Raw genomic sequence first — 15378 nt, 5'->3', positions numbered from 1 at the left:
GAGATTGTTTCACCAATCACGTGTTAGTCCTGTGCCTCCACAGCAGGGAGAGGTTGGGATATGATATTTAGACATTAGAAAGGCCCTTGCCCAACACAAAAACAATATAAGGCTCCATCCCACCAATACTAACCAACAACCATGAGCTGCAAAGGATGAATTTTCATCTTGAATTTTGATTTTACTCTGTATGTATCTTGTATGGGTCAAATTATTCACATTGCTGTCTTCTCCACTAAGTTCACTGAGATCAAGAACTCCTTTTGCCTTTCTTTATATTCTCAGAATTTTAGCACAAATATTTAAAGACTGATTGACTAAAAATTTTCTTTCTATTGTGTCCACTTGTAAACTTTGGATTGCTGGAAGGGGGAAAAGGTCAGTTTAATAGGGAGAAGAAAAAAATTCTCATTTTTCAATTTTCATTTGAAAATTCACTCAAGAATTCACTCAAGAATAGAATGTTGGCATTTAAGAGACGGGACATTTCAGTCATAAGGTAAACCAAGAAAGGTCACAGCCAATGTTAGTGGCAAGATTAGGGTTAGACTTTGAAGTGTGTAAATCCACATACTGTCAGAGTAGCCATATTGCTTCTAGCTCTTCATTAATAAGAGAACTCTAGGTAGCCTACCCAAGAGTCCAGAGCAAGGAGAGGGAGAACACTTGTAACACATTTAACAAGAAATTAAATAGCACTGACTATGCACAGAGCAGTATATAAGGCATGGAGGAGAGACAAAACTTAAGTGAGAAAGAATCCCCTACCTTCATGGAGGTTATAATCTAAAAATAGGTTATCACATGTATAGAAGATGGAAATAGATCACTATCAGACAAAACAGTACTTAAGTCACCTTCTATATGACTGCCCTTATCAAACTTGGAGATTGCCACCACTATGTTCCCCTTCCCATCCACTATCGTTCCAGAGAGTTAAATAATTTGCTTCCTAAAAATGTGGTACCTAGAATCAGCATGGCATTTCAAATATAGGTGGCTAAGGAAGATTCACTTACAATATGATGATGATGGTGGTGGTGATGGTGATGATGATGAAAGGGAAAATTATAGACACTATAAAATTAAATAGAGATTTCTTTTGAGTCATGCATTGTTTTGCATTATTCATGTCAATCCTCCATGACAATTACTAGGAATAATGCTAAGATGGCTGCATATGTGCATTGGATGTGTAGATCTGTAGAATCTTAATTAGAAGAAACTACAACATACTGTCACACAGGAATTCTCTGTCAATATTCCTGATGAGTGATTAGGTAGCCACCATCCAAGCAGGTGACATAATCAAGAAAATACCATGTTCGTAGATGTGATTTAAAAGATAAATATGAGGAGCTCAACTGAAATATGGGGATAAAAACCCTGAGACCTGAAACCAAATCTTGTTTCCAAAGTTTTACTACCCATCTGATCTTGGATGAGGTATGTAAGCTCTTTGGAATCTAGTTTTGTTGTCTACAAAATGAAGATCTTAATAGTTGGCCTCTGAGTTTCCTTCCACTTCTAAATACACACACACACACACACACACACACACACAATTATTGCCTGAACAAATGAGTTCTCTGAAGGTCAATATTTTCAAGGGCACATAGGTGGTCACTTTAGCATCTGGAATGATTGCTAGAATCATAGATTGTTACGGTGGAAAGGTAACTCCGAGATTATCCAGTACAATCTTCTCATTTCACAAGTAAGCAAAATGAGGCTGGGACAAGTTTTATGCTATTGTTAGTTGGTAGAGAATGGAATCCACGCTTCCTGACTCTCAGGTTAATGCTTCATCCATTAGAGTATGCTGCCGTCACCACAGTCTATATGCCGCAATGCCAGTCTCTTGTTTACATTATGACCGGGGGCGTGCAATCTTTATGACAGCAGCTGTTTGGCTAGCTACTAGAATACAAATAATGATCTTCTTTTTAAATGGGGCCTGCTAAGTACCATCTGCCAAACTGCTCTCCATCTTTCTCCTCCAATAATCCCTGTAAAAGCCTTCTTCCAATGGAGACCCTTTTTTATACTCTTAATAAGAAAAAAAGGATATAGCCCTCCATCCAGGGATCTTTACAGATCTCTATATCAGCCACTCAAAAGGTGTCCTCAATTCCCTTCCTCTTGTGATTGCTTTAAATCACCCCTCTCCACTAACTTTTTCATCATTCTCCTAAAGGGGAAACATACCATTAGGGCAATTTCAAACCCTAGCAAATACTCTGTGACAAAGGGACAAGGATATTAAGGGACAATGATATTAAGGAGATATAGATATATACATATATCTATATCTCCATGATATCCTATATATATATATGTGTGTGTGTGTGTGTGTGTGTATATGTATGTGTATGTGTATGTATACACATATATGCACATGCACATGCACACACACATATATACACATATATGCGCACGCACACACATATATATATATATACACATATACATACATATATTTTTTCCCTTTTGTGGCTTGGTTTACCATTTTCATGCCTTTCTTCTGAGATTATTCCCAATCTATTTTATTGATATTTTGTTTGTAAATAATTGTTTGCATGTTATCTCCCCCATTAAAGTGTGAACTCTTTGAGAGCAGGGATTTTTTTTTCTTTCCTTGTATCCTCAGCACTTAATACAATGCCTACAATATAGTAAAATATTTAATAAAAAAAATTGCTGACTTGATTACTATGAGATAAACTGAGGAAGGAGGAAGGGCATTTCTTGAGTAGGAGCACTCACGGACACATCACCACCACCAGACTCGTGTTATTCTTGAAGGACTATATTACAGAACAGCTGCATGCAGTAAACACTTAATAAATGCAGTGTTACTCATCATCCAATGTCTGTGACTGTGATGTGCTCAGCTGGGATCTATTCCATTGTAAGGATTCTATTTTGGTCCAAATATGCTGCCAACATCTTTCCATTAGTGAATTTGCTATGAAGGCTGCTAGACCTGAGTGTGCATACCTTAGTAAGATATTAAAAGAGGATGAATAAAGGGAAAATTCAATAATGAAAAGCAAAATGAGAGATGAATGACATGTAGGGCAGATGCATTTCACTTATACACAACAGGTGTCTTCCTGAAAATTGTAAATCACATTTTTGCAACATGAATCCTATTTTAAATGCATTAAGGAAAGGTACTATTTAAAGGATCCATGCCATATGGCAGATCCTTTCATAATGAGAATAGTCACTAATTTGTATTTTAAATATTTTTAATTGGATTTCTTAAAATGGGGCCCACCTGTCCATTAATCATCCACAGTCCTCAGGGTCACTGGGAACTAGCAATATCCTTAGGCTCATATTGCCAGAAGTTTAAAAATAAAAACATACTGACCCATCCAATTCTTAGTTATTTTATACCTTATAAGTGCATAAGCAATGACTCACCTAAATACAGAATAATAATGATAATTAATAATAAAAGTAATTACAACTGACATCGCTACTGTGTGCTACGGTTTGCAAAATGTTTTCCCTATATTATTTTAATGAAGCATCTGGGACCTGGGGAATGTCAGTTCTGGAGTTATCTGTCATGATTCCAATCTTTATTAAAATTCTTACTTGAACACAGATTATTTTTCTTTTGGACTTAACTTTTGAATCTTTTCATTTCAAACAGAAGTGTCAGACATGCATTGCTGCATGCAGCTGGCAACACTCCAGAATGCTGCCTAAGCTGGATTAAAAGGCAATTGGGAAATATTGACCAAAATAAATAAAAATAAAATAAAACATAGATAACTTTACATTTTTAAACTAAGTCAATATATAGGGATTGTTGGCCCTGTTTCTATTCGAATTTGATTCCTCTAGTCTACAACATTCAACATTCTACTTGTCTGTTCTTTACAAAAGAATCAACACTGGAGTCAAGTCTTTCATGTTCAAGTTAGGCTTAGGATCTTACATCTATCCCACTATACAATAGAGGCATGTGGTTTTCCAGCCTTTTATGAGAAGTCATTTTTCTTTTTAGAAATCTATAATCCTAAGACATTCTTTCCAGACAAGATTTTGGCAAGCTGATACAAAACCAACAGTTTTAATATGTCTACTCAGTCTCAACTTGCATACAGAAATCAATTAATAAATACTTATTGGATTAAATTGCATAAACATAATGGTGGATGGTGTCATAACTTGATTGATTAGACTTTTCACCTCTATCTCGATGCTGCAATTCAAAGAAGAGTATTCTTTCTGAGATGAGAGGTGAGACCTTAGTAGTGCCAATAATTCCAAAATTAACAAGTATATAATAGGCTAGATGAGTTTTCAAAGATTTCCTCCACTAAAAAGCACTCAGCCTTTTCACCTATTCATCCAGTTTCAATCAAAGGTATAGATCAATATAGTATATTTATTACAACTGCTCCAATACTGCCATCTCTCTAGAATACTTCATAAAATGTTAGTGTGCTCAGCATATGTTAAAGTACAGATCCCTTTCATCTGTAGGTTGGACTAGATGGTAGCTAAGGACCTTTCCAAACTCAAATTCTCAGATTCTGAGCTGTGTCAAGTCACCTAGCATTTATTAAAAATCTACCATGTGCTGAGTCGTAAAAGCAAGTGAGCAAAACCTGCTATAACCTGCTTTTATAAAAGGAAAGCAACTTGTGAAGAGTCAACAATCACTTTAATCAAGCACAGGCATCATTCACTTAGTTCAAGGGGAAAAGTCAGCATGCTGAGCTTCAGAGAAAATACAGAGAAATCAAAATCAACAAATTCCAGCTGCCTGACAAAAGCAATCCATACATCATAGATCAACAGACAGAGCCAACTGTGTGACCATTACATACATACATGGTTACCAGAGAGAGAAGCACCAACAAATGGGTTTTCAAAGCTGGAGAGCTGCTTAGCAGCTTCCCAGAGTCTCATCTGGTACACAAACCTTCTTCCAAAAACTAAGCCCCAAAGTAAAACTTCAGAGCTAGGGGGCATCACAACCCTTGAGAACCAGTGATTCATTAGAAAATTAACAAAAGATGTGGGCCTTCCTACAAATCTTCCGTAATCAAACTCCCCCTAATGGGCAGGCCCATTAATGGGTGGGGAAGATCTCATTAAGAAGGAAAATTATATATTATACAATAAGCAAAAATGTATTATCAATACATGAGAATACTCAGAAAGAGAGGGGGGGATCCCCTGCTTCTAGGTGCTCATTGTAGATGAAGGTGGGGCAGGAGAGATAAGAAGACAACCATAGGTAAACAAGATAAATACTGGAGAAAGTGGAGATAATCTCTGAGGGCCAGAATTTGCATTAACCAAAATGAGATCACCAAAGGAGATAATATATTAGCATGAAAGGCAAATGGTAAATGAGTAGCATAAAATTTTTGCTGCAGAAGTTTTCTGCTCTGCCTCCTCTGCCCATTCCTCTTGCCTCCCCACAATATTCCTCATCTTATCACTCCTCCTTTTCCCCATTGCTTCCATGAAAGCTGAATAGCTCCTAAAAATGGAGTTCCAGTCACCTGTCCTTCTTCTGTTACAAGTGTCTGCCAAGTTTTGATTTGTAGGCCTCCAAATGTTACCCCCCCCAATACCTTTGCATCCACATATTTTTCAGGGGGAGTTGCTAAGATTCAGGGGCTCATCTCTATTAAGGATAAACAATAGTATATGAACACTGAAAATGGCAACCTGAAATTCTCTCAGCCAGAGGGAATGGTCTATATCTGGGCTCATTAGCCATGATGTCATTTTCCTGTCTGGGAAGATACAGGCCTGTCTTCCGTTGCTCTGAGAAAGACACTACTGTTCCAGACAGTCTGCTGTTTTAGGCATGTCACTTGGAAATCTGTAGGAATTAAGTCCAAGAAGAGGGAAAGCTAGGAGAAAGGAGAGGCATTCCCTGTTGAAGAAATAGCTTCCATTGATATTACTTTTCCTGTATTTCATAGTGAAAAGACAGAACTGTCATGAAAAGGCTTTACTTTCTAATTCACTTCAAAGATAGGACAATAGGGCAAAATTGATACAGAGCTGGCTTTGGACATCTGAGTTCAAATCTTACCTCAAGAACATACTCGTGACATGACTATGGACTAATCACTGGATGTCTCTAAGCTCCAGGCACTCAAGAGGATTATAAATTGCAAAGAAGGTACTGACCTTCACTGCTAGAGGGGGATTTCCTCCCCAGAATGGCCCTACAGTGATGAAATCATATCGCTATTTTCCCCTCCCCCTAAATATTGAAAATATAGAACTTCTGTGATGCAGTGAATAGAGACAAGACCAGAGATGAGAAGAGTCTCATCTCTGACACATCCTGGCTTTGTGACTCTGGACAAGTCACTAGATGTGTCAGTGACCCAGGAAACCTTCTACAGAACAGGCACCTATCTGCTTGAGTTTCCTCACTGGGAATTCCCTATGTCAATGAAATCACATCTCATCCAAAAAGTGACAAGAACAATACTCCAAGGACTTGCAATTTTGTGTGGGCATATATCCACCAGCCCAGAGCCCAATCCCTCTTTAAGTTAATCAGAAAAATGTTAAGGGTTGAGATGTCCCAAAACTTCATCATCCTATATCCACTCTGGAGAGACACCTCTCTTGGCTGGTGTTCAGATGAGATGCATTACTCAAAGTCTGTTCTGCATATGTTTCACCTATATAGCCTTCCAGAAACAAGAGCCATTGCTCTGCCATGATTGGGCATTGGAGTAAGACTTTTTCTAGGTTAAATGATTCAAAGAAAGACCTCACTTTTCTTTGACCATTGAAAAGGATGCTTTCAGAACCCACAAATGCTGGGAGCTTCTTCTTGTCAGAAACATATAGTGCTGCCTAATTTGTAGAGATTTCTGGGCAATCAATTTTGACGCAGATGGCATGCTCACTCTGAAGTTTTTCTAGATCTCATAATAGTGATGATGATAACAGTATTTGTATATAGCTTGAAAATCTGAAAAGCACTTCACTTGTGGTGTCTTGTTGGATTCCTCCTTAATACTAGCACTTTGACTATCTCTGTTATTTTATCTATACTGTGTTCCCACATTGCTACAGTTTGCACTTGTTTCCCCATTTGCCTATGAGTTTCTCTAGTTCTCTCATAGCTATTTTCCCCTTCCCCAAAATATTGAAAATATAGAACTTCTGTGATGCAGTGAATAGAGAGAAGACCAGAACTAGAGAGAGACTGTCTTTTGCCTTTCTTTATCTTCCTGGTACTTAGCACAGTGCCTGGCATTTATGTGTGTTCGTCCTCTGTTGCCAAAGAAGACCATGCCATCAGAGAAATAATGACATGACTTGCACTTGACTTTGTTTTGAGTGAGGGAGAACTGTGCAGGTCACCTGCCTCCTTTCTCCTCCAGAGCCATCTGAATCCAGTGACCAGATATTCATCAGGATGACTGGAGATGACCCGGGATGAGGCAATTGGGGTTAAGTGACTTGCCCAAGATCATACAGCTAGTGAGTGTCAAGTGTCTGAGGTGAGATTTGAACTTAGGTCCTCCTGACTCCTGCACTGGTGCTCTATCACCACCTAGCTGCCTGGCATTTAGAAGATGTTCAATCAATGTTTATTGACTGATGGACAAAAACTCTGTGAGGCAGGGGCTATTCTTACACCTGTTTTACAGATGAAGAAGCTGAAGCAGAGAGGTTAAGTGACTTTACTCAGTTAGTAAGTGCCTGAATCAGGATTAAAACCCAAGTCTTCCTGATTACCATGATAGCACTCAATCTACTACACGACCTTGTTACATGACACATAAATCTAGAAGATGGTAAGGATGCTTTCTATAGTTTTATCACCAAGAAAACTGCCTTATACTCCAGTGAAGGTATGATCTAGTCAATATCAATATTTACTCAACTAATGCAAATCACAACCCACTTATGCTGTGTGTGTTCCCTGGGGAGTCTATTCAATATGCTGGGAGCTTTTACTGAGTTACTTGACACTTTAAGGATTCCAGTGAATTCTGTTGGCTGTCCCTCAGTCGTTGCTCATTCATATCACACTATGATATTCTTTATCAAGTAGATATTTGTTTGATGACATGCGAAATTCCCTCCTCCTTCCTAATCCCTTGTTTTCAATGTGTTGGAGCCTGCTTATGCCCACTATGTGCCTCTCTACTGCCCCCTGGAGGCACCCTCACCTTGGATTCTGTAGCTACTGCAGCATTTCCATGTGACTTGCAGGGGGGAAAATCTCTGGAAAATTTTGGTATTTTTCATCTTTTCTTTCAAGGAGAAACATGGAATCAGTGAAAGAGCATTACAGTTTCCCAAAGGCATTCCAAACTATTTGATTCTGAGGCCCAGTCCACTATTCACTTGCAGTATCTGACCAACATCTTTCCATTGATGATAGACAAGTTCTACCCATTGTTCATCCAATGTCACAATCCAGACAAAAGACTTGTAAACAAGTTCCACCCATCATTCATCTAATGTCATAATCCAGATAAAAGACTTATAAGCAAACTAGAAGTATAATATAGGAAAGTCTAAATTTTGCTAGAGATGAACAAGAAATTAGAACTATATCTTTATGCTGGTCTCTTGAGGGCCCTTTTAAATTGGAAATGCAAATATAATGATAGGAAAATTAGGAGATGCAAGAGCTGGAGTGGGGGAAGTTGATTACTGGCAGTAATAATGCCTGTAAGTCTCATATGACTCAACTGAACATTTTTCTAAGAAAGATGAGTTTTAGCCTATCTTCCATTCTGGTTCCACTGTCACCTTTCTCTTTTTATTTCTGCCTCATAGAGTTTCTCTGCTCCTTTAAGATATAGCTCAAGCACCATCTTCTATATGAAATCATTCGTGTTCCAACCTCTCCTCCAAGTGCCCTTGCTCCCAAACCATGTTGTATTTAAGTATTTTGAATATATTTTACTTACTTTACATATATGTATACACATGTGCATTATATGCATACATGTGTATGCATGCATGTGTATGTATACATGTAGGTATATATGTATTATCTTCTCCACTGAAAAGAGCTCTCACAGCAGGGACTGTTTCATTCTCCTTTGTTTGACTTATATTTCTAGCAGCTATCACAAAACCTGACATAAAGTAGATGTTTAATACATACTTACTGATTGATTGGTTGCATCTTGGTTAAATGAATCCATGATCTATTCATAATCTAAGTTAGCTTCTCTGTGTCACACAGAATCCTATATTCATAGAGAGGCACAATATGGGTATAGAATCTCAGAAATGAGATGTAAATCTGAGGACATGAAGTCCAAACAACACCTGAGCAAGATTCCTCTCCAGAATGCACCCAGAAAGCTGTTATTCAGCTGTTACTTGAAGACACCCAGTAAGAAAGTACCTCTAAGGTTAGTCCATTTCATTTCATTTTCATCCAATCCATTTGCATAATTCCATTTGAAAGGATTTCCTTACCTTGAGCCTCAATGCACCTCTCCGCAGTTTGCAGGTACCGCTCCAAGTTCTTCCATTAGGAGTCAAGCTGACCAAATCTACTCCTGCTACCCTATAAATTAAGTACTTAAATATACCCCCACCTCATCTTCTCTCAATGCTTACTATCCACATTCCTCCAATTTAGTCTGCAGGTAGCATGTTCCCAGTCCTTTCACCATCTATCAATCTAGCTCAATCAATGCCTTCTATAAAATGAGCATTCCAGAACTGGATATGATAATTCAGACGTAGTTTGACTCAATCCCTAATCAGGTAATCTAAAAAGTTATATTCAATTCTTTTCTCTTGATGATGGAAGCATTGGAAAGGGCCCTTATGCTCACTAGTCTACACATCAAAGGTCTGGATAAACCAGTAAGCTGGAGAGGTAGGGGAAGGATGCCAGGCTAGGAATTATGCACCACATTGGTGATCCTTTCATTTTCTGGAAAGCGAAGCATCAATATGATGGATGAATGAAACAGACAGTGGGTTAATCACATAGCATGAGCAAGAGACAAGAAAATAGCTTGAATGCAGCAGTGATATCCATAGAGGGTCTCAAGGAAGGCCCCTAACACACTGCATACACTACCTATGATGAGCTTATAGAAGAATATGGATAAGAACCATTTCAGAGGAGGTCTGCACCAGTGTGCAAAGAGGGGTACAAAGATCAGAAGATAATAGATATCAGAACTGGAAATGACCCCAGCCACCATCTTACCCAATTCCCTTATTTTAAACATGAGGAAACTGAGACACAGAAAAGGTAAATGATTTGTCCAAGGTTCACGCAGATTTAAGTAGTGGGACTGGAATATGAACCTAGGTCTGCTGATAAGATTGTGGATCCAACAAGGAATTGAAATATGGAAGTATCTGAGAAAAAAAAAAACAACTCGCCATTGCTAATCATTCAGGGCATGAACCCACTAAGTACTAGGAGAAAAGGTAAAGTGAGAGGCAGTCCTGCTGACTGTGTTCTCAAATTATTGGCCATACAAAGTCTCTGACTTCCATTTTCTATTCTACCTAGATTGTTCCTATCTCCCACTACCTGCATAAGGTCTAACTGGCTCTTATGTGAGTAAACAGTATTGACTGTTCCAATTAACTCTAAGCCATGGCCCGAGGCAGCAACAACCTCAGGCCCAAACCTCTCTTTTTTGACTATACCAGACCTCCCCTTCACTTCTGATTTCTTCTTCCTTTGGGATGCTGAAGTGAGAAATAAAACACCAAAGGCTGCCTTCCAGAATCCTACTATTCACTTTCCAGGGATGCTTTGCCATGTTTGTTTGCTGTTACAGTTTAACGGACTTAAACACACCTGGGACACGGCCTTCCTAATTAGTCTGCGATCTACCTGCTCCCAAAATAGAGAGTCAATTATTCCAGTTTTTCTCTTGACTGACAAGACAACTGATTTGGGGCCCTAGACACACTCAGCACACAGCCCTGGATTCAATGAGGAGTGGAATTACTGCTGAATGATTCATAGAAGGCCTTAAGATTTTTTCCTTCAAGAGCCCCTGAGGTTGCTCTAAACACCTTCACTGTGGCTTTAAGATTCATGCCCTGAACTCAAAGATTTGTCAAAAGGATTTCCATTTTCTTCCCTCCTCCTTTGAATGGCAGCTCTTGCTTGCCCAAGCCTAGAGGGAAGAAGACTGAAAGGCTCTCTTTTTGAAGACTGCCCCAATGGCAACATTCCATTTCTGCTATAAGCACAAGGATGGCCTGGAAAAAATCTTGAAGAGGAAGAGGAATCTCTGGGACTACTTGAGTATAGGTGGACCAGAGGGAGATTTCTTTACCCAGGGAACCCTTGGATAAACAATGGGGCCATTTCAACTCAGCTCTAAAACATATGGTTTCTGTCCTATTGGAACCATCTTTAGACTAATCAAAGAGGAGGACAGTGTTATAATGGATTCAGAGCACCAGGGTCCAAATCCCACATTGACTGCTAGCTACCAATGTGATATCTGGCAGGTGTCAAACTTTCTGGGTCTTGGATTAGTTACCATTCAGCTTGAACTTCTATGATCCTTTGTAGGATAGTATAGCCTTTCTACAAAGATTGTGGCTGGAAATGAATGAATGGGATGAATGAATTAATGGGATGAATAAACAGCATGTTGAGTTTTTAACTGTGTGCTAAGTGAATGCTACTGCTATTCTTAAGAAACACTTCAAAAGCATGTAAGACTGAGGGCCATGTTGTTACTCTCCCTTTGCCAGAGATACCTAGCTCATATCTGCTAAGGGAATGAGAGCTGACTACAATCCATGCCCCGGGGACCAGAGAGGAGATGAACCCTGGGAATCTCCCATGTACTTCTTGGGTATGCATTGGGTTCTTCCAGTGTGTATGGGAGCCAGTTCTGAGACCAGCACATTCTTCCATGAATAGAAAATCCTAACCTGGCACCTCCTGAGCCTGCCTTTCTAAGTACAGACCTAATCAACACATTGCCATTTGTCGGCATTGGAGCAGTACCCAGAGTTGGCCCGGACTTTCTGTCAATCAGAGATTGCCAAAGGAGAGGCTCCTACTGCTCTCTCCTAGTGATTACCAGAATCCATAGGAATGAATGACCTGGCAGATGACATGGGAGTCCTAGAGGCAGCATGCCAAAGGCTGCAATAATCAACAGTTCCATTATATAGCCAGAATTGCTGGTATTCCTTATCTACTGCTCAAAAGTCAGATCTCCATGCTCCCTTCCTGTACTGGGTGTCATCCTAAGCAGGGATGGCTCTGCCGTTCCTGTCTTGAACCTCCATATCAATTAGCCCTAGAGAGGACTAAGGATGGTGCTAGCTCAGAAAAATAAAAGGCAATGAAATGGTAAACTAGTATCCTTAAGTATGGGAGGATAGGTCCTTTCTCTCCATATTATCTTGGGCCAGATTTTCCTTGGAGTATCTTCATGTATGTTACATGCATATGAATGTGGCAGTCACATATGATGTACTATGTGCTCAAAGCTCGCAGGAGTAGAGGGACCACACCACTCATCGTCCCTCTCAATGCCAGCTTAGAATCCTAATAGTACCACCCAGAACTGAGAGAAGCCATCTAATCTACTTTTGATTACTCCTCTCCTGGTTTCTTCTCCCTCAGTCTTTTTTATCAGTGTTTTTTATTTAGGTCCTATCAAAGTAGGTAGGTGGAAAGTCATCCCCAGTACCATACTCACTATTCCCTTAGTTCTCCTCCAAGATCACTCACTGTTTGACCCATCCTAGCTGAGACACACTAGAGACTCCCCATCTCCTGTACTATGAAACAGTGATGAGAACAACTGAATGCACTTGTCAGCCTTCACTCAGAGAAGTCCAGAACTGAAAGCAATTTCTTACTATGAAAATCATTTATCATGGACCTTCTGTCAAAAACAATTCCATTTTCAACCCTGCTCAAGGAAGAAAGGTCTGACTGGCACTAAGTAATCTACAATATGGCCACTGGGGGTCATTTATCTTTCAGAAATCCTCCAGCCCAGCACGGGACTTGACGCTTTCAAGAGAGAATAATAAATCACAACACTTCCAGTGGAAGACATTCATTCTGCACCAATTGGGGCTGTGACGTTAAAGGGGCTCTTTATTAGAATGGCACCCACAGTCTCGGCTAAGTCCAGAGGGAAGGGCTGTGAACCTCTTTTTCCTAACAGCTGATGTCCAGAAGAATGACTTCAGTATTTCTGGAGTTATTCCCACTCTGATTGCAAAACGCTCCTTCTTTGTTCTTTGAGTTAGTTCATCTTGGAAACCAGAACTCTCTTTCTAAGGGAGTAATTAAGGTTAGGTTTATTGCATTTTCACATATTCTGACTTCCCCTCTCCTTATTGCAGTATTTTCTTTGTGAGGAGTTTTATAGCATGTTTGAAAATGATTCTGTTCATGCCATTTTCACTGACGTCAAAGCCTTAGAAACAGGGGCAGAATATCAAGAGATCTGAGATCCACAGGGCTCAGGTAAGAGGGGGAAAAATTCACCCTATGAAGATCCTTGACAATCTTCAGATATGACCTTGGGTTTGGATGGCAAATCACTTTTGGGACAAGAAAGAATTAACGCTCTCATTGTTGAGCATATAAAAAAAAGCTCCAATTCCACATATTGGCAGGACTTCACATATCTTTGAAGACCTTGGGGAACAGAAAAGTCTGCTGTATCATCAGCTCACAGGACAGTGTCACCTGGCTTTTGTTACTAAAGGAGGAGGAAGAGGACAGGGGCAGGGAAGGGAAAAGGATCAATTATCCAATGACTAGGATATTTTCAGATACAGGTTACCAGATGAAGAGATGTTCAAATCAGAATTAACACTGACTTGTTCTAGAGTCACATGCATATTAGCTGGGATACAAGACAAAACAGCACTCACCATAACATATTAACAAATTCATATAGTGGCTCTGCTCAGCTATTTGATCTTCAGCGAATGATGTCCCTTTCCTAGGCCTCAGTTTCTCAGCTCCCAAACACAGTGATTGAACTAAACGATCTTCAAGGATTTACAGGTTCTGATATAATCTAAGGTAAAGTCTTTAGCTCTATAAGACTTCAGAAAATTTGATGTTGAGGACATTTACGACAGGATCCCAGTCTAACTCAAAAATGGTTCATGAGAATTGAGCTCTCGTGGAACTTAGAGCCTAAACTTTCAAGATCTGTTTTCTGACGTATTAATGAACTCCCTTTCTTTTGTTGGTAGGTGGCATTTTTTTAAGGGGCAGATAGGTGGTGCAGGGGATAGAGCATTGAGCCTGGAGTCAGAAGATCTGAGTTCAAATTTAAACTCAGACAATGATTAGCTGTGTGACCCCAGGCAAGTCTGTTTGCCTCAGTTTCATTAACTGTAAAATGGGGATAATAATACCACCTATCTTCCAGGTTGTTGTGAGGATCAAATGAGATAATAACTGTAAAGCAAAATGACTAAATCGCTCAAAGTTGTTCTTAGAACGGTGCTGCTAAAAACTATCTCTTTTTGCAGATGATATGATGATATACTTGGAAAATCCCAAAGACTCAACTAAAATTTAGTTGAAACAATTAATAATGTTAGCAAAGTAGCATACATACTACAGTGCCTGGCATTTAGTATTATATAAACTTTGAATTATTGGTGATGATGATAACATTGGTGATGGTGATGACATTGGCCATGTCAAAGTGAGGGACAAAGGTAAGTGAACCATCACAGGTGAGTCAGGCATCCAGTCAACCATATGGATTCCTGTGCCCTTTGTCCATTTTCTTTTTGTCTCTTCTTACAATTTGCCTAAGGTAGTTATAAATCAGGGGAAATTCAATTGGTTCAGACTTTAGAAGAACAAACTTGTCATTTGGTCACTACTATCCTCCAAACTGGCATCAATAATCCTCACTCCCCTGCCATCCTGTGTATTGAATGAAATGACCTTTTCACTATCCTATAGGACTGAGGGGGAAAAAGCAAGTTCTAATAAGAGATTATAGCGATTAATCAGTATAAATTTTCCTTAGTCATTGACTAAAGGGGACAAAGTAATGGAGAGAACTACCACACAGGCGTGTGTATCTGGGAGCTGTGATCATATAAAATACAATTTCAATTTTTTATTAGATTTGCAATCCTCAGTGTAGCGAGTATCCCGTAAAGAACTTTCTCTACCAAGCAAGAGAGCTTCTTGTGTCAGGGAGAAGCTTAGTGACTTGCTCAGGATAACACAACCAATAAATGTCATAGGTGGGACTTGAATCCAGGGCTTTCTGCCTCTGAATTCAGGTCTCTATGTGATGCCACATTTTAGTGAAATTCTTCATTCTCAAAATAATTTTTCTTTTCTTGGAAAATAAAGTTTGTGAAATCTCCTTGAGAAAAAAAATAATGAGA

At 39.3% G+C, this 15378-nt stretch overlaps 1 protein-coding gene across 9 annotated transcripts in view; it reads right to left on the bottom strand.

The window, feature by feature from the left end:
- KCNMA1 (potassium calcium-activated channel subfamily M alpha 1) overlaps nucleotides 1-15378 on the bottom strand; it is a 904559-nt gene that overhangs the window by 383934 nt on the left and 505247 nt on the right. The gene's annotated exons all lie outside the window — the stretch shown is intronic.

The sequence above is a fragment of the Notamacropus eugenii genome, chromosome 1 (genome assembly GCF_028372415.1).
Source record: "Notamacropus eugenii isolate mMacEug1 chromosome 1, mMacEug1.pri_v2, whole genome shotgun sequence".
NCBI classification, from domain to species: Eukaryota; Metazoa; Chordata; class Mammalia; order Diprotodontia; family Macropodidae; genus Notamacropus; species Notamacropus eugenii.
Note: the sequence above shows the minus strand (reverse complement) of the source record. Positions and strands in the feature narration are given on the sequence as shown.